General features: G+C 34.9%; 1 long non-coding RNA gene across 1 annotated transcript; it reads left to right on the top strand.

Moving 5' to 3' along the window:
• Positions 1–139: 139 nt before the first annotated feature.
• LOC115894020 lies at positions 140–19,714 on the top strand. The gene is made up of 3 exons (XR_004054076.1): positions 140–184; positions 17,191–17,271; positions 18,513–19,714. It is a non-coding gene; the product is annotated as an uncharacterized LOC115894020 (long non-coding RNA).
• The last annotated feature ends 935 nt before the right edge of the window (positions 19,715–20,649 follow it).

Here is a 20,649-nt window from a genome sequence, read left to right as displayed (position 1 = left end):
ATTGCCAAACCAGTGGAGGAGAAGAAATCCTCAATGGTTATTCATATTTCTTTTTTCTTTTCTTTTCTTTTTTTCAGATGGTGTCTTGCTCTGTTGTCCAGGGATGCAGTGCAATGGTGCAATCTGGGCTCACTGCAACCTTCACCTCCCGAGTTCAAGTGATTCTCCTGCCTCAGCCTCCCAAGTAGGTGGGATTTCTTGCACATGTCACCATGCCTGGCTAATTTTTGTATTTTTGGTAGAGACAGGGTTTCACCATGTTGTCCAGGCTGGTCTCAAACGACTGACCTCAGTGATCCACCAACCTCGGCCTCTCAAAGTGCTGGGATTACAGGGGTGAGCCACCACACCCGGCCTCATATTATTTATTAATATATCTTAGAGATGTATGCTACCAATTATAAACTAAGAAAAATTACCTCTGCAAGTGGACGTATGACATGATATGACTATTAGTTGAAGAATAAACAGTATTTTAAAAAACAAGTATGTATAAGAACGATCTCTCAAACAGGATCATTTTTAGTACATATCAAGGTCAAATTTGGAAGCCTACTGTTAGATGCATACTCATTTAGGATTGTTATATAGTTTTGATGAACTGATCCTTTATCATTATATAATGTTTCTCATTATTCCTGCCAATATGACTTGTTCTAGTGTCTACTTTGTCTGATATTAACACAGCCAATCCAACTTTCTTTTGATTAGAATTTCCATAGTATATGTGATTTCTGTCTTTTTACTTTTAACCTATCTATATCCTTATATTTAAAGTGGATTTATTATAGACAATACAGAAGTGAGTTCTGCTGTTCTATCAAATCTATCAATCTTTGCCTTTTAATTAGGGTGTTTACACCACGAATGTTTTAGACAAATTTTCATATCATCCAATTTACATCTGCCATCTTGCTACTTTTCTACTGTCTAATGTTTTTTTGTTTCCTCTTCTTCTTTTGGGATACTTGAGCATTTGAAAGTGACTTTATTTTATCTTCCTGATCAGCTTATTTTTTGTACCTCATTTTAATTTTTAAATTGTCACTCAAGGGTTTACAATATACACTTTTTTTTTACATGGATTTTTACCAAAGACAAAAACCACATTATTATCTCAATAGATGCAGAAAAGGCCTTTGATTAAATTCAACATCCCTTCCTGTTAAAAACTCTCAATGAAATAGGTATTGATGGAACATTTCTCAGAACAGTAAGAGTTATTTATGACAAACCTACAGCCAATATCATATTGAATGAGGAAAAGCTGGAAGAATTGCCTTTGAAAACCCGCACAAGTATGCCCTCTCTCACCACTCCTATTCAACATAGTATTGGAAGTTCTGACCAGGGCAATCAGGTAAGAGAAAGAACTAAAGAGTATTCAAATAGGAAGAGAGGAAGTCAGATTGTCTCTGTTTGCAGACGACATGATTTTACATTTAGAAAACCCCATCATCTCGGCCCCAAAACTCCTTGAACTGATAAGCAACTTTAGCAAAGTCTTAGGATACGAAATCAATGTGCAAAAATCACAAGCGTTTCTTTACACAAACAATAGGCTAGCATGGAGCCAAATCATGAATGAATTCCCATTCAAAATTTCTATAAAGAGAATAAAATATCTAAGAATACAGCTAACAAGGTATGCCGAAGGACTTCTTCAAGGAGAACTACAAACCACTGCTCAAGGAAATAAGAGGGATGCAAACAAATGGAAAAACATTCCATCCTCATGGATAGGAAGAATCAATATCATGAAAATTTCCATACTGCCCAAAGTAATTTATAGATTTAATAACATTACCATCAAACCACCATTGATATTCTTCACAGAATTAGAAAAAAAACTATTTTAAATTTCATATGGAATCAAAGACCCCATATAGCCAAGAAAATTTTAAGAAAAAAAAAAAAAAAGTAGTAGGCATCACACTACCTGACCTCAAACTGTGCTACAAGCCTACAGTAACCGAAACAAAACAGCATGATACTGGTACCAAACAAGCATATAGACTAATGGAGCAGAATGGAGACCTCAGAAATAACACCACACATCTCAACCATTTGATCTTCAACAAACCTGACAAAAACAAACGATGGAGAACGGATCTCCTATTCAGTAAATGTGCTGGGAAAACTGGCTAGCTATATGCAGAAAACTGAAACTGGACTGTTTACTTACATCTTTTACAAAAATTAACTCAAGATAGATCAAAGACTTAAATGTAAAACCCAAAACCATAAAAACCCTAGAAGAAAACCTAGGCGATACCATTCAGGACATAGGCATGGGCAAATACTTCATAACTAAAACATCAAAAGCAATGGCAACAGAAGCCAAAATAGACAAATGGGATCTAATTAAACTAAAGAGTTTCTGAACAGCCAAAGAAACTATCATCAGAGTTAACAGTCAACCTACAGAATAGGAGAAGAGTTTTGCAATCTACCCTTCTGACAAAAGTCTAATATCCAGAATGCACAAGGAACTTAAACATGTTTACAAGAAAAAAGCAAACAACCCGTCGAAAAGTGGGCAAAGGATATGAACAGCTACTTCTCAAAAGAAGACATTTACGTGGCCAAGAAACATATGTTAAAAAGCTCAACATCACTGATCATCAGATAAATGCAAATCAAAACCACAATGAGATACCATCTCATGCCAGTTGGAATGACAATTATTAAAAAGTCAGGAAACAATAGATGCTGGTGAAGCTGTGGAGAAATAGGAATGCTTTTACCCTGTTGGTGGGAATGTAAATTAGTTCAACCATTGTGCAAGACAGAGTGGTGATTCCTTAAGCATCTAGAACCAGAAATACTATTTGATCCAGTAATCCCATTACTGGGTATATACCCAAAGGAATATAAATCAGTCTACTATAAAGACACATGCACATGTATGTCTATTGCAGCTCTATTTACAATAGCAAAGACATGGAACCAACCCAATTCCCCATCAATGATAGACTGGATAAAGAAAATGTGGTACATATGCATCATGGAATACTATGCAGCCATAAAAAGGAATGAGATCATGTCCTTTCCAGGAACATGGATGAAGCCAGAAGCCATCATCCTCAGCAAACTAACACAGGAACAGAAAACCAAACACCACATGTTCTCACCATAAATGGGAGTTGAACACTGAAAACACATGGACACAGATAGGGGAACATCACACACCAGGGCCTGTTGTGGGGGTCAGGGGATGAGGGGAGGGAACTTAGAGGACAGATCAATAGGTGCAGTAAACCACCATGGAACACGTATACTAATGTAACAAACCTGCACATAGAACAATTATTTTAGAAAAATTGAAAATATATATACATTTTTAAGCTACCAAAGCGTATCTTCAAATAGTATTATTCTACTTCACAGTGTAGTATTAATCTCTTCCCTCTCATCCTTGGCTATTGTTTTTGCAGATTTTATTCTTATATATATTATAAAGCAAATGATATATTGTTAGTATTTTGCTCTTGAGATAATTATACTTCACAGAAATTAAAAACAAAATGCATCATATATTTACTCTTAGTTTGCAAAGACTAAAATTCTTCATTTCTTGTGTAGATCAAAATTTCTTGCTGGTATCATACTTGAGCCTGCAAGACTTTCTTTGATTTTTTTTGTAATGCAGATCTGCTGTTAATGAATTACCTCAACTTTTGTTTGTCTATAAAAATATTTATGTTACCTTCATTTTATCTTTATATTAAAAGAAGTTCAGAAGCAGCATGGTTCCAGGGATAGTTAAACCAGTGATTCAACAGCTCCATTCAGCATTCAGTTTTTAAAAATATTTATTCTCTGCCACCCTAGGAATGTTGGCTCTTGTCTTAACCTTCATAATCATAGTATGGCTGGATAAGTCCAAATAATCTTATAGTTTGGTGCATGAATGCCTGAAAAGAGAATGCCTCTTCGTTCTTCTCTCAGAACACAAAGAGCACGTTTTCCCCATTGCCCATTGGTTTGAATAACTTTACATACCTACTTTTAAAATACTCTTTAACAAAGAGATTGTTACTAACATTTTCCCTGAAGGTTGTACAGAGGCCCAGATCCTCCTAACATGGAAGACTGCTTCGATACGATTGCAGTTCTGTAACAGTAGGAATTGGCTGTTGGGTAGACAACCAAGAGAGTTAGCCTAGACCTCTCTCACTTTTATTATTTCAACTTGGTAAGAAATAGATTTTGTCAAATGCATTGGTTTTTCATTTCATAAAATGAGAATTATGAGAGGAAATTGACCTTAGCCATTTTTTCCCTTCAGCCATTTAAGGAAGTTAATTCTTCTAGGTATCAATGATGTGTTTAGGCACTCGCACACAATGTCTCACATACATCGGGGGAGGTTTTCTGAGATTCCTTCCCTCAGGAGCCACAGGAAAACAAGTAAAAGATGTCATCTCTAGTTATTTACTATGTTTAGTTTACGTGTCTTAACTCATATTTAAACATCCTGGAATCATAAACCATTGCATGAGATTAAAATACAACTTTCTTCTTACTTTCCGTTTAGTTACTTAGTGTGCTCATCAAGTGCATACACAGTTTCTGGTAAACATGTTCTTAGAAAAGGAATTTACCACAGTCTGAGGAAATCAGTTGAAATCATAAGGTTTCTTACAGTAAGCCATGTTTTCTCTCTAGAGATAGCTTCAAGCTGAATGTGCCACTTCCGCCCTCTGGCTGCAGTGGTGTGCTGGAGCTGAGCTTGATGGCTTTGAAAGGCAATCCTGTGTATCTCCTCTCAGCTCTGCATTCAATGGCTTCACATTGGTAGCCTGAAATTAACTGTGGTGGAAATATTTACACTACAAAAATCAGCAAATACTACAAATCAGGATTTTTACTTCAAAAAATTAGTTTACCAACGTGTCACTGCCTCTGGGGTAACATACATTAAACTCCACATTTCACAAAAGTTACTAAAATATTTTAGAACGGCTATTATTTCCCTCTACCCACTCCACTACCTTCCTATCTCTTCTTTTCCATGTTAAACCTCCTTGTTCAATTGCTTTTTTCTAAACATATTGTTTTGTGTATTTTCATCATGTTACTCTTACAGGAAAACAAAACAAAAGAAGGCACTAATATGTTAATTACTCTATTAAAATGTGATATCCAGGACTGTCTAATGTCCTTTGGATGTCCATTGTAGACAGGTACCATCATACTATTATTCTTATTTTTTACTTATATAAAATAAAAATCACTTGTTTTGTAGACACTTGGTTGTATTAGTTCATGTTAAACTTACAGTTTTAGCTTCTTGAAGAATATGAACTATTCTCTGTATTCATACCACAAATTTAGGCCAGTGGGTGGCAAGCTGCTTTCTGTAAACGGTCACATAGTAATTATTGCAGGCTTTAGACATACGGTCTTTGTTGCAGCTACTAACAATGCAGTTGTAGCACAAAAACAGCCAGAGATGATATATAAATGGACAGGCTGAATTGTGTCTCAATAAAACTTTATTTATAAAAATAGATGGCAGCAAGGCATCACTTGAGGACCATAGTTTACACACCTCTTATTTTGTCCAACAGAGTCAGATAAGAACTGCACTACTTGTATTAAAAATCAGTGCAATAAGGTGACTAACTCTCTTTAGGTTAAGTGATCTTAATCTGAGTTCCATTAATTGTAGATAGATTTCACTGGGTCTGTGAACCCTGAAGTTTCTGTGTAAAATGTCATGTATATTTTTGAAGAAGAGGACACATAATTGAAATCAGATTCTTAAAGCAGCCAATAACCCACTTCTCACCCACACCCTCAAAGAAGCGGATGAACCTCTCTCTGCCTTGGGGCTATAGTAAGAGTAGTTAAGATACCCAAGCTGTTGGAGTAATTGTCAGGAGTAATTAGCAAATGCAGGGAAATAGCAGTAAAGACACATATAATAAAAATATAATCAACAAAACCTATATTAAATTAAACAAATCATAAAAACACATATTAAAATAAAATTCTGGATGGCTCTGACTGATTTTTCTTTTCCTTATTTTATTTATTTATTTTTTTTTGAGACAGAATCTCACTCTGTCACCCAGGCTGGAGTGCAGTGTCACCATATCGGCTCACTGTAACCTCCACCTCCCGGGTTCAAGTGATTCTCCTGCCTCAGCCTCGTAAGTAGCTGGAATTATAGGCATGCACCAGTATGCCTGGCAATTTTTTTATATTTTTAGTAGAGACAGGTTTTCCCTGTGTTGCCTAAGGTGGTCTCGAACTTTTGCCCTCCAGTGATCCGCTTACCTTGGCCTCCCAAAGTCCTGGAATTACAAACAAAAGCCATCATGCTGGGCCCTGTGACTGCTTTTGAAGGTAATATCTACCTAGAAACAGTAAAGCAAGTAGGTGCATTCAACAGAAAATAGTAAGAGCTGGTTATGAGCCAGGATTCATTCTGTGATAAAGAATTAGAAAAATGGCATACAGAAGATCAAAGATACATGAACTCAAACAACACGTGTTGTCACTGATCACTCATGACACACACGACTCTTTTCTGTCGAATCCATATGCATTTTTTAAAGTTGATTTACTTTTCATTATCACCATGAACTGGCAATTCTAAATAAGATCTGCAATAAGGCCGGGCGTGGTGGCTCAAGCCTGTAATCCCAGCAGTTTGGGAGGCCGAGACGGGCGGATCACGGGGTCAGGAAATCGAGACCATCCTGGCTAACACAGTGAAACCCCGTCTCTACTAAAAAATACAGAAAACTAGCCGGGCGAGGTGGCGGGCGCCTGTAGTCGCAGCTACTCGGGAGGCTGAGGCAGGAGAATGGCGTAAACCCGGGAGGCGGAGCTTGCAGTGAGCTGAGATCCGGCCACTGCACTCCAGCCTGGGCGACAGAGCGAAACTCCGTCTCAAAAAAAAAAAAAAAAAAAAAAAAAAAAAAAAAAAAAAAAAGATCTGCAATAAAATACTCATTCCCCAAAAATCTTTTACTTTTTTTTTCTTTTCTTTTCTTTTTTTTTTTTTTTGAGACGGAGTCTTGCTCTGCCGCCCAGGCTGGAGTGCAGTGGCCGGATCTCAGCTCACTGCAAGCTCCGCCTCCCGGGTTGACGCCATTCTCCTGTCTCAGCCTCCCGAGTAGCTGGGACTACAGGCGCCCGCCTCGTCGCCCGGCTGGTTTTTTGTATTTTTTAGTAGAGACGGGGTTTCACCGTATTAGCCAGGATGGTCTCCATCTCCTGACCTCGTGATCTGCCCGTCTCGGCCTCCCAAAGTGCTGGGATTACAGGCTTGAGCCACCGCGCCCGGCCAAATCTTTTATTTTTTCAATCAGTGGAAACATTTTTATTTATTTATTTGTGTCTGTAATAGAGACCAGTTTAATTCCACATAGTATATATGGTATGTTAATTGAACACAAGGTTTTTGAGTTCATTTACATATATGGTTTCTATAGATCATAATGTAGACAAATGTATCTTGTTTGACAAAGGTTGTACACTGCTAGAAGTCAGCTACAGAGCTATATAAATACTAAAATATAAAACAAAAATGACAAGTATATGTCTGTCTCTCTCATCACAAAAGATACATTACTATAAAATTGTTAGCAGCCAAATTCTTAACTTTGGTGAGTGTCAGGGCACACACAATATCTAATAGCTGGTGCTTTAATAAAAATATGAATTAGCCTTCTGCAATGTAGTATTATTCATTTTTAAGACTTCAAGGTCAATGTTTAAAGAAAAAAATACCTATTCTTAATAAATTTTCCACTCTGCAGCCACTGACAACTATTCATTATCCTATTGAAAATTTATTGTTCCCGTAAAATATTTGTTTTTTCTGTCCCTTATTCTTTGAGTTCTTTATTGCTGTCTGCTTAGAGAAACAAAAGCACGATGACAATAAAAATATTCTTTTTTAAATTTATATGTTTTGTTATTGTTAAAATCTAGCATCAAATTGTAATTTCTGACATTGCTTGGGGGTTTTATCTTCAACCATGAAATCTACAAAAACAGATGGCAACACAAATGACAAAATATTCTTCAGATTTTGGATAATTCAAAAGTTTGTGTGTCTGTAATTGTAAAACATCCATAACCACTTTTACACACAGTCCTTACCAAATATAAATCTTTGTAGTGAAGGCTACATCAAATGGCCAAACATGTTTAATCCTGTTATGATCCAAGTATGAAAATGAATGACTAAGCTAATGTAATTTCTTTGTTTTTATTCATCTGTAGTATGTCTATGAAAAGTACTATATTTTATTTTAAAGTAACTTAGTCTCCACACTTGGGGAAAGAAGTGTTGAATATATATGCACACCAAAAGGCATTTTATCTGACCTAATAACCTCCGAAAACAGCACTGGCAAATAAAAGTTATAGCACAGTTGTAGGTATTTTTCCACATTGTTTTAGGCAAAAGGAGAGTACCAAAGAAATGCTTCAGATAAATATACATGCTATGTATGGATACGTACCCTCCCAGTAACTGGAAGGAAAGTTTTAATTCCCACCACATAATGGCCCATTTGCCTCGAGTGTTTTCAGAATGGTTCACTAATCACTAGCCATGTGTGTAGTTTGTTGAATTATTTAAGCTTATCTCCAGGGGGAAAAAAAGACAGGGAGGAAGGCAACTGATTCAATGCAAATGAAAAGCTTTTGAAGCTCCCTATGGTGAAGATGTGATTACAGTCAGACAGTTAATAACCTAGACTTAGAAAAATCTGAAGGTTTTAAAACTGTCTGGCCAGTCAGTAAATGAGGTTTTTCCACACTATCGACCAACTGCCATGTGTTGTAATGGTTTCAGATCTGTTGGAGTTGGAGTGGACCCACAAATGAAGCAAGAATACCACCCTTGTACTTTTGATGATTAAGAAAAGTAGTTTGTAAAACTCCACTGTTTTCCTTTAGATTTAGGATTGAGTCTTTAGTGCAGACAGCTTATAGAGCCATGTACAGTGAGCGCTGCTCTCTGAAAAACAAGGAGATAGAACTTGAATTGTTAATTTGCGTAGTACCTATATTTTGGGGTGAGGTGTCTTCTCTTAAACTAACCACCGTTCCTCTACCGGATATCCAATTCATGTGTATAACTGGAGAAAACTGCTGCTGCTAGACGAATTTCTGGGCAGCAGTATTCTTTCTGGATATTAAATCAAATTAAAATAGGAATTAGAAGACCTAAGAATTTATTTTAATAAAAATTAAAGTACTTATCAAATAGGAATATAAAGTAGGAGACCTAAGATTTTATTTTAACCGCTACCAATAATCCATTTGATACATGCATGAAAAAGATCATTTTATTATTTTAAATGTTCATCGACTATCTATGTGGTACAAAATTCTCATCTACAAATCTCTTTGCAGAAATGATAGGATACTTTTTATGACTTTCATGAAGATTCTTTGTAATTACACAAGTGTTATATATTTGATTCAGGTTAAACTTTTACATCATTTATACAATAGTCATGTTTGAACTTGCTTTGAAAACATGAAAGTAGTGGCAAGTGTTTTTTCTGATTTGAGTAAAAACGACTCAAAATCTGTTATGAGCTCTGTGGATAAAATTTTCTCTTTAGACACAAAATCTAGTTTAAGTGTTTTCTGCTTCCCTAAAATTTTACGTGTTGGTTATTTTATTGTTGTCTGGGAGTATGAGACAAGAAACACTTTTTAAAATATTTTACCTTTTAAGGGATTTTGATGCCCTTAAGTAATAATTTATTAGAATTGTTTTAGTCATTAAAACTACCCAGGAATTTGTCCTTAGGGCCAACAGGAGCCTGTTATGCAGCTGTGGTAACCTGGGGTGTGTGTGTGTGTGTATGTGTGTGTCTGTGTGTGTGTGTGTGTGTATGTATGCGTGTGTGTGTGTTTGTGTGTATGTATGTGTGTGTGTGTTTGTGTGTATGTGTGTGTGTGTATGTGTGTCTTTCATTTAAAAAAAAAAGGAGAGGCAAAAGGGATATTAATGTTTCTGATCATCTAAGGGAAATTTCTTACCTCCAGACCTAAACACTGAAATTTCTTCTGCATCAGCAAAGTTGTATGATTTAGGTAGCTTTATATTTATCCACATAGAAACTTTTTTTTAAATTCAATTCTCTTTTAAACTTTTAAAATCCCATAAATCATGAAAAAAAATCCTTAAAATAGAAGATGATCTGTTGTATAGCAAATGTAGTATTGTAAATTATTCTATCTCATAATCCCCCACCAGATTAATTAACAGTAAGATACTTATCTTGGGGGGAAGAGACCCACCTACTCTTTCAATACTCTTTTGTTATAGCTCAATTACTGAGGGAGTTTACACTTTGAATTTCATCAGCAGTTTTTGCTCTGTGCTGCACTACAGAATGAAATACCCGAGTTTCTCTTTATGAATGACGATGACTTTTTGGCACATAAGACATAAAATGGTTACTTTTCTTATTTATTTATTTTTGCTTTCTCCCTGAAAAAAAAAAAAAAAAAAAAAAAACTGTAAAGAACAGAGAAAAAAGTAAGAATGTAAAAACATTGGGAATTATATGAAGCTTGATTGACCTTACATTCAAAATGCTAGAATTTAATTTTTAATTAAATTATTTTTTCTTGAGAAACCACAAAAGAAAGAAACCATTCGTGTGTTATCAGGGAAAATTTAGACATAGTAATATTAGTTACAAAAAAAATTGTTTTGCAAACTTAAAAATACAATTTTATCTTCACAATATATGGTGAATTCTACTCCCTATTTTTAACATTTGGTTTCAAACCACCAAGTTTTATATCAGGAGTCAAACTGTTTAACTGGCATAAAAGCTCAAATTGTTCAATTTGGCATAGCTACTATTTCATTTTAGAAACTGCCACGTAAATAGCCTTTCCTTCTCCAAGATTACCAATATTTGATCTATATTTACACAAGTAAACTAAAGAAAGAGATCATTTACAAAATTATACACTCACATTCTGTTTCAAAGTAATAAAATATTCCAAAGCAAACAGGCAACAGCCTCCATACTCACAAATGGAAAACAAACCCTCCCTCCATATAAAACAAAGATCTACGTTAATGAGAGTCATTGGATAAAAAACGTATTTCCCTACATGACTGCAAGGGAAAACATTAAAATATGTGGAAGAGGTCAGGATTTAGCTTTGGAAAAACCTAAATGAAAACTTTCAAAATAAAATTGTGTTGTTGTGATTTGTGAGGTATTTGCTTCTATTTTATATATACTTAAATCAGTTGGATGTGATAATTTCTCAGGAAAACAAAAATGTAGAGTATAAAAACATTAGACAGTCTAGTATTATCATATGAACTGTTTTCTGATAATATCCAAATTAGTGAATTGGCTACCTTTAAAAGAAAGCCACAAGTTTCAAAGATTTATCAGCCTACATGTGGATATAGCAAAATACTTTAAAAATGATATAAGCTAAAAATGATTAAACTAAACATACGGACTATATAATACAGAGTGTTTTCTTCTCTGTGTCAGATTTTGGCACAAATATAACGTGTTTTCTAAAGGATGATATGTGTTTATTTGTGAAATGTTAGTTGAAAATTTTGCATGAAGGTCATAAACTACTATAAGTTATAGATACTATATGTTAAGAATAATCCTTCAGCAAAATTGGGTAAGGCAAATATAAACTGTAGCCAAAAATAGAAAATAGAAGAAACATTACCAATATAATTATTACATATTATATACTGAAGAGAATAAAAAATTAAATAATCTTATTGCTATATATTTAATATGTGGACAGAACCCTTCTACTTAAATATTTTCAGTGAGCATGTAACTTTAATATACTATGTGAGTAGAATCAAACCCAGACCCAAAACCCAATCACTCTTTTGCCTTGACTGTTTTCCCAGTAAAAGAAAGGAATGAAAACAATACTTTAGAACTTGTATCCAAAAAGTACTGTAATTTGGAAATGAATAACAGACTTGCAATACTACTTTCAGATTTTAAAGTTGCATTTCCCCAGTAGGACAACAAATTCTGTGTAGAAGGTGGATTGCTGACAAAAGTCAGCTTCGGGGCATCCAGAAATTGCATGTGATCAAAGAACAATACGAAACGATGTCTACTTAACTCGGCATCCTATTGGTGTGAAAACGGAAGGAGAGAGTAGAGGCTCCTAATTGATTCCTAGAATCTAGAGAATTAAAAAGGTTGGTGTTCAGAGTATTCAGAAATATGCACACCATATCCTAAACCAGTGAAAGAAATAAGCCTGGGCAATACTAGCGCAAGGTTTTTGTTTTTTTGGTTTGTTTTTTAATGGGGTGAAAACAGTAACTTCTATAGTTGAAAAGAAATTAATCATTTCAGAATCATACATGCTTGGGTATTATAATGGATTATTTGCCTTGTTCATTTGGGAAAGTCCCTATCAATAACAGGTGTGGTTCAACCACATCGCATTGAAAGGCTAGATTGTTCCATTAATAAAGAAAAGAAGAAGCTAGAACTGTAAATCAACAGGGACTCCTAGGGAGTTATATATTAAGCAGTAATTAAATAATAGTTCATGTTGCTTTCTTTCACTGGGAATTACATCCTTTTCACCCCCTCTCTGCTAAAGCAGAGACATCCATTACGATGAGTAGCTTCAACACTTGTCAGATCTAATCAACTCCAAACAGCTGAAGGCCAACTGACGTGTACTCTCTTAAAGCAGGGCTTCTTCTCCCCCCAAAGCCCACTGTCCTTTCACGTGCATGCAACAGTCAAAAGGGATCACATCACCTAATGAAGAAAAACAGAAGCATATGGTTGGAAGGGGCCTCAGCAGGAGATGGCTGAAATGCCAAGGCTTGCACATAAACAAAATATATGCAAAAATGTGTGCTCATAGAACCTGTCAGCCACAGCTTCAGGAAATAATAAGCCTGCAAAGGAAGATAGAGTTGTACTGTGACCACAGTTACCTAGGAGTCTGTATTTTTAGTTTAAATTTTTATTACTCTATAAAGTGGTGCACCAGAGCAGGCTAGTCCCAGGTAGTTAATTATGCATAAGCAGTTGCAAAGTTCGATTTTGCTGTATAATATTGAGCCACATATTCTTCACAGTATATTTTGCTCATACCTACTGCAGACTTCCACATGACAGCTGAATTGCAAACTGTAAGTGACTTCATCGCTGCCTTCCTTTTCGCACCCCATCGCTATCCAGGGCGAATGTTGAACTAGGTTCGTGAATGCACCCCTCCCTGTCTTTGTAACTGGAACATAAGGGCTCATCGTTCCAGAGGTGTACTAATTAATATTTTAGAGGTGGATTGGGCACATTCACTCTTACTGTTTCTTTCAAATTTGCCTCTGTGCAAAATTAGTGGTCTTTATCAAAGCCCTTTCTTCCAGTAACAGCTCTGATCATGAGAATATGGCCGTCCTGATGCACAGAATCTTTATTTTTGTTAGTGAAAATGCACATTATCCCCACTTTTGACTTGTCAGCTTTTATGTTGGGACAACCTTCGTGTTATCATTTTGTATAATCAGTTTGACTGGAACCTTCAAACTTGTATGTCCCTTTGCTGTGAACATTTTAATATTTTGTAATTATATTGTTAGAATTAGGAGATTTGTAATGACAGAACTTGAAGACGAACCCTGTGTGATTTCTAAAATGTGACTACAAGCATTTTACATGCCAATGTTGACAACAGACAAAACAAGCTATTGTTCTAAAAAACGAAAGTGACACGGGCTCTCCTGTGGATGACTGCAGTTATGAAAAAAATATTATCTTCAAGTTGAATAAAAATGCTTTCATTTGAGTTTTAAGCTAGAATTGCATATATAAGATCTTTGTTCCATTTAAATATTTTGCATTTTATATGAGGAATAATCATATTTCTAACATTATATTAGAAACAGTTTTTTTAACCTCTAACTATCTGTTCTCAGTGGCACCATTTTAACCTAAGAAAATAAACATATTTATATATTCATGTATTTTATTTAGGGGATAATATGAAAATGAGTTATCTACTTTTAATTCTTAAAAAGAATTCTGTGTTGAAAAGGTACCTGAAATTATGGGACTGTCTTTGCAATTTAGCATCTGTTTGAAATTACGAATGCAGTTAGTTATACAACAAAAAAAAATTGGTGCAATGAAGTTTGGTTTCTTAATGCTTCAATTGCTTTATATACATTTATTGATCTGTTTGTTTCATTGTACAAGTATAAATGAATAAATGGCATTTGTGAGCAATTTTCTTTGCTTTGGAAGTGATATGAAGACACTTTGCTAGGCATTAACAAAATCAGAACCACAGGGCTTCTGTATTAATCTCTACTTCGAACTAGCCCTTCCTGATGGATATTCTTACTGTTGACAGCTACGTGGGGTAAAAAATACCTTCATGGATCATTTTTAAAAGACTTATTTTGTTCTTTCCCTCTTGTCATTTCATCCCAAAATTTCCACTTTGAGTACCTGAAAAAATCAGAAAATACAACTCGGGAATTTGCATCCTAGTGAAACAGAGACTCCAAAACTAACACTGACTGAATCAAAATGATGGCAGAGTTCAAACAGGTGGCTAGTTACTGGAGTCTGTTCAGGAACAACTAACTGAACCTCAATCCCAGTAAGTGTGGTCATGCCTCACCATACATTTTCTTCTCTATGGACAGGTATAAAGAATTGGATTGAGATGTTTCTCAGAATCACTTTTTCTTTTGGTTATGATTTTTCAGGTGGATCTGAAACAGCTCTGCTTGGCCCAGGATTGTCCCAAATGTCCTTTTAGCTACTTTATTACAGGCAATGGGAGAGTCAGAGTGAGCAACTTCAGGCAAAATGTTGACTCCTCGTGACGTGCCTTTGATTCCAGTGCAAAGGTGCTCTCAGCATTCTGTTACGCCCTTGATTCATCTCTTAATGCTCAGTGTGTTAGCAAAAGCTTGGCCCTGAAGTGCCTTTTTTTTTTTTTTTTTTTTTTTCCTGAAGTACAGTCTTTCAGACACTTCTGGCAATTTGGTTTTAAAATGTGAAATAAAGAGACTAGGTCCTTAGTGCCAGGGGGAAAAGCTCTACTACACAAATGGTAGACTAATTCAGAAAAGAAAAAAAAGAAAAAATTTGCCTGAATACTGTGGTCATTATGTATTCTGGTTGGAAAAGACCTTACTTGGCAAATATTTTGCAAGCTAAAATAAATATTTCTGCGCAGTCTCTAAGATAGTTTTGAGTGGTTGCTTATTTTCTCCTCTAACCCTTTGAAAAAGTCTCCAAGAATAAAGTAAAGCGGATATCTAATATCTTAACACAATAAAAAGCAAGCAAGACTATTCCATATCATGTTGACAAATATAATCAATTTCTTAAAGTTTTCATTATTAGCCTCTTAGAGCATTTAAAAATTATTCTCAGTTATCATGATCACGTGCAATTTGTAACAAATAATATAATTCATACTTTACAAGACAAAATATTTGAAAGAACTGACAAAATTTTATACAGAAAAATATTTATGGCCCTGAGAATTTTGAATTAAAGTATAATAATTCCTGTTTCATAAACATGCAGTTCTTCCTTTTTAGTTATAAGTATTTACATTTAAAGAAGTGTGGTTGCTGTTATAAAATATTTTACGTCTTAAATGTATATTGAGAACAAAGATAGAATGATTTTAAGGAGTAAATTATTTAAATATAAACTTACATTTTCAACGTCATCAGAGGTAATGTGAGTACAAATTAAACCCATCTTTTTTCTTATATTACTAGGATTGTACTATATCCTGTGGAATTTGCAAACACTGAATATTTTCATATCTTATTTGATCTCGTGAAAATGAAAAGACTACTAATATCTAACTAGAGGCAAGTGGCAGAATCCAGATGAACATATTTCATCGATTCCACAAAATTAAGGACTTTTCTATTGGCCAAGAAATGATGTCTCATCTTTAGCTGTTGGCAGAAATCATTTCTCTTCTCAAAATTATATTCTACCGAAGGCAACTCTTAATATGGTGTTCCAGTGCAGACACTTATCTTAGAACATAGAAAGACACATTGGACCTGTGAACGGAAACTTTTTCACATGGAAAAATCGCAACCCTTAGAGGGTTTTTGCTTTTTGTTTGTTTTACTTTTATTTTAAGTTATAAATGAAATAATAGGGAAAAAAGCAAAGCATATAGAAAAGGTGGAAAATATAAAACAGTATATCTGTACGAGAATAGCAGAACTGAGTAAATTAGAAATTGAACAAGCACATTGATGATGTTTGGTATGAATGGATTGTTGAAGCACCTCCAATAATATCCATTTGACTTTTGGAACATTTAGACCTTTCTTTGAATTATTTTTAAGCAGGACAAAGAAAAAATAGCTACTGACATCCCTCTCTTGCCTTCCCTAGTCCTTTTGATATTCCTAGATGCTAACCAAGCTTACTTTTAAATATCGTGTTTTACTAACATCAGCGCACCCCGCTGCTCCCTAATGAGTTATTCATTTTAGTGTTGAAAGTTTTTGTAAAGGCTTTAATGTCTAAAGTATGAAAATACAAAATGCAACTGAACCTGTGGATCAGATCCCACTAAGCAAAAAGAGGAAACCAAATAATATGTTTCCTTTAAGAACATGTTTTTTGAATACAAAATCAGAACAAACATCATTATTTGATTCATGGAGTTATTCGATATATTTTTATATGAAAGTGCAGAAGCTGAATGTATAAATGTGTTCAAGTACAAAGATGCAAAGATCATGTGGTATCAGAAACAATATGAGACATGGGATTTTACTTTGCATTTTAGCAGCAGTGTCAAAACATTTAGGGCTTCGTGTATTTTTAAACGCAGGTGTTTTAACAGTGACAAATTTGCAAAGCTCTAAATATTAGCTCCTGAAGGTTATGCTTTTTATATTCGCTAATAGCATATATTATTTGACTAATTGACAGGTATTTCAGTTAAGAGAGCCAAAGTTAAACATTGTTTTGATAGAGTAGCTCCAAGGATTGACAGTTTGGCACTGCCTTTCAAAGGCTTGGCATGTAGCTTTCAAAACAAACAAAATCACCCACATAATCAATAATGCTGTAATAATAATAAGAAGAAATGGCCCTAGTACAATTAATTTTCTATGTGAATTGTGGTTTCACACCCCCTACTCATTGTCTTTGGCAGGTAAATGGTTGAAGACAGAAGACTTACAGATTTTATATCCAGCCCATGAGGATTTTGACTGATTCCATTGAGCAGGCTCAGGTCAGCTAAGTCCTTTCCTTCAAAGCATCATGGGTGTCTCCGAGCATCATTGCAAGCTTGTCCTGGCAGTAAGCCAGGCTTCAAAAGCCTTTCACTGCAGTCACTGACTCACTAATGGGCAACTGCAGGCTTTCCGATTTTCCTTTCGTTTCATGTGTTCATTTGACATAAATTTAATTAAACCAAATCTGGTGTTAAAGCAAGATGAGATAAAAGTGATATGTTTCAAATTAAAGAACTGTGAAAGATACAGGAAATAGAATTATGCTTTTTTAAAAAAAATCTGTTTCTGTAAAATATTGTCAGTTTTTGTAAGCTCATGACTTAAAGTTGGCCAAAAAAAAAAAAAAAAAAAAGATACCGGTATGCATTATTAAGAATAATGTGTATCCAGGGTTAGATGAAGGTCTTGGCCCTATATTCTCTGTAGTAAAACCTTTTATAGAATTCTTATGTTTTCTTTCATTCTCACACTTCAGGTAGTCACCTCTTCACAGGATATAAGACAAGTCTGCCCTTCTGCTGGCTACATAGCTATAGTTGTTAGACAGCTCAAAAGCATACAACAGCAGAAACATGAAAAGATCATATATTAAATATAAAAAATCATCATTTTTCAAAGATCTCTTTTGGTTTTTACTTAAGGCTAAAGAGGAGATTGTGAGAGTGAAAAAGATCATGTTGCTTAAAAAGCTCCATTTAATTGCTTTGAATGTTGCTTTAGGAAACATCCAAGTTTCTCCTTCTTTTAAAAATCTCTTTTTGCCCATTAAAAGAAATCTTGGACTAGAAATACACTACATGAACTAAAAGCAGTTTTGCAATCTTCTTCAAGAATGCTCAGACTGATCCTCTTCCTTTCTGCAGCTGAAATGCTGCCACTTCCTAGGACCACACTCTAAGTCGCTGGATGTAAAATGATTACTCTGAGCACATACACACCATACAGCAAGTGATTGCAGTGTCCTGTGGATAAGAATCAGAAAAACCAAAAGAACTGAGCTAGCAAGTTATGCAGTAGAAGGGAGATTCCTCGGAGCGTGAAGCAATGTGTGGCACATTGACCCTCTACCTTTCTTGCACCCCAACTTCTGATGGCCAACTTCTTCCCTTGCAAACAGAACTCAGCTGCCTTCTTCATACTCCCCTGACTCGATTCCACTTTCTGTAGAATCCATTAGGGCTTAAACTCTCAGGGTTTACAATAATCAAATGCATCTGTGACTTCTCTCATTTAACAGGTGAAAAACTGAAGGGCCAAGACGAACTAAGTGACTTGTCCAGGATCACACAACCGGTCATTAGCTCAGCTGAGAAAAAAATACACATCTCTTGATCCTCAGATGAGTGTTTCGTTTTGTTATTTAGCACTTCGAGTGCTTCTGTACAACATACCATTTGTATTCTTTGAAACAAACTCTTCAGGTATTTCCAGGTGTTTTTCACATTTCTGTCCTGAGAGAAAGTATACCTAATGGTACAAGTAGATTTAAAATCTATTTAAAATTCTCAAAGTTTCTAATGCTGTTCTTTCTTTAGTGACTACTTCAAAATGTTAATTGTCTGTCAGTCCTTTGGTTTGGAGAATTGCTTATGGGACCACCTAGAGGTTATGATAGGGAGAAGACATTACACATGAAAGCCATCCGACAGTCTAATATTACAGAATGAGCCAACATTTCACCAGCGTCCGCTCAGAGTGATAGCCCTGAATACAATGGATATTTAATGTTCCTTAAGAAATTTCACTTGAAATGTTACTCCGAATCCAAATTATCATCAAAATGGAAAAGATAGAGATTGCTATATTTCCTGTTAGATATAAAGCCTTAAATAAACCTTCTGATTCTTTTATGCATGAACCTAAATTTACTTATAGAGTTATTATGTACTTTATATGCCTAATTATCTGTTTATCTGTACACACATTTCTAATATAGACTCAGGTTTTAATGAAGACTGTTTTAAAATGCTTAATGAGGCTTTGTCAAGATTCACATTGATAGCCTGTGTTAACATGACTTTATCAGTGTTTGTTCAATCTACTAAGTTAGTTTATTCAGCAAATATTTCTCAAAAAAGAACTCTATGCAATTCACTGCATACACACAGAAAAATGCTGAGCCAACCACTTAGCACTTAATAACCACTCTGCATAGCAAAGATGCCATGCATTTCTTCAGGTACATATTATGCCTTTGAGTAATTTTACAATGTTAAACTTGACATAATATCAATTTTTCATAATATTTAAATTCTAGAATTCTTTAAATATTTTATTTTAGTAAAGGTGGAATTGCTGGTGACAGACCTCAAAGGTAAAAGTTTTATAAGATACTAGATGCTGTAACCATACTACGTAATTGAGTTGATTGATCAGTATGTAATTTAGAATGTTTATAAAGCTTGCCACTCTGAACCTCTGCTAGGTAAATAAACAATTTAAAATCACAAATATGTGTAAAGTCCTTCAGTGTTTACCATAGTTGCAAAAATAAAACATCACTTTACTTTAGAGACAGGATCTCACTATGTTGCCCAGGATGGAGTGCAGTGGCTAGTTACAGGCATGATTGTAGTGTGATACAGTCTTGAATTTGGGCTCAAGTGATCCTCCTGCCTCAGCCTCCCAAGTAGCTGGGACTACAGGTGCATGCCACTGCGTCCAGCTAAATCTCAGTTATATATAGTAATATGATGACAATACAAAAATTTTCATTCCTTACTTTGTTGCAAATCTGTAGAATTAAACATTTTTGTTTACAAAACTAGAATACAATTTTAAAATATCTCACTTAATTACCACTTCCATTTTAGGAAAAAATAAAAATAAAATATTATGCAATCTTCCTGTTTTTAGAAAAGCAGGTAAAACATAACTTTGCATTGGTAACAAGCACATGAATCCTTGTTACAGAACAGAATCTTCCTAAAGCAGAATGACTCCCAAGGGATAGGGAATCCTGAGTGTGTTTTCCAGGAAACATTTTTCTCAAGTTTCTCAACAGTAATAAAAGACTTCTGACAAACTGGTGTCAAATATTTCTTTGAGCAAATAGGAGAAACTGTCAGCTTACCACTTCTTAATAGCAGTAAGAAGCAAATTATTTATAAAAACTGATGTGTGAAAAAATTAGAGTTCAGAGAAACAAGTAAGAATTTCTAAAGTAATCTTTAGAAATCGGGTTTTTAGACAATTCCCGCTGATATTTAAGCAGTTACAGGGTATGAAGTATCTCCAATAGTTAGCATTTGGTTTAATGTCCAAGCAACTGTCATTAGGTAACTAGTTTTTGAAAATAATTGAGAAGTACAGCCTGAGGCTTGGCAGAGTCTATTCCTCTGTTGTTAAGAGTTTAGATAATGTCTAAGGCTTGG

Source organism: Rhinopithecus roxellana, chromosome 16 (genome assembly GCF_007565055.1).
Source record: "Rhinopithecus roxellana isolate Shanxi Qingling chromosome 16, ASM756505v1, whole genome shotgun sequence".
Classification (NCBI taxonomy): Eukaryota; Metazoa; Chordata; class Mammalia; order Primates; family Cercopithecidae; genus Rhinopithecus; species Rhinopithecus roxellana.
This window is presented reverse-complemented; position numbering and strand designations above follow the sequence as displayed.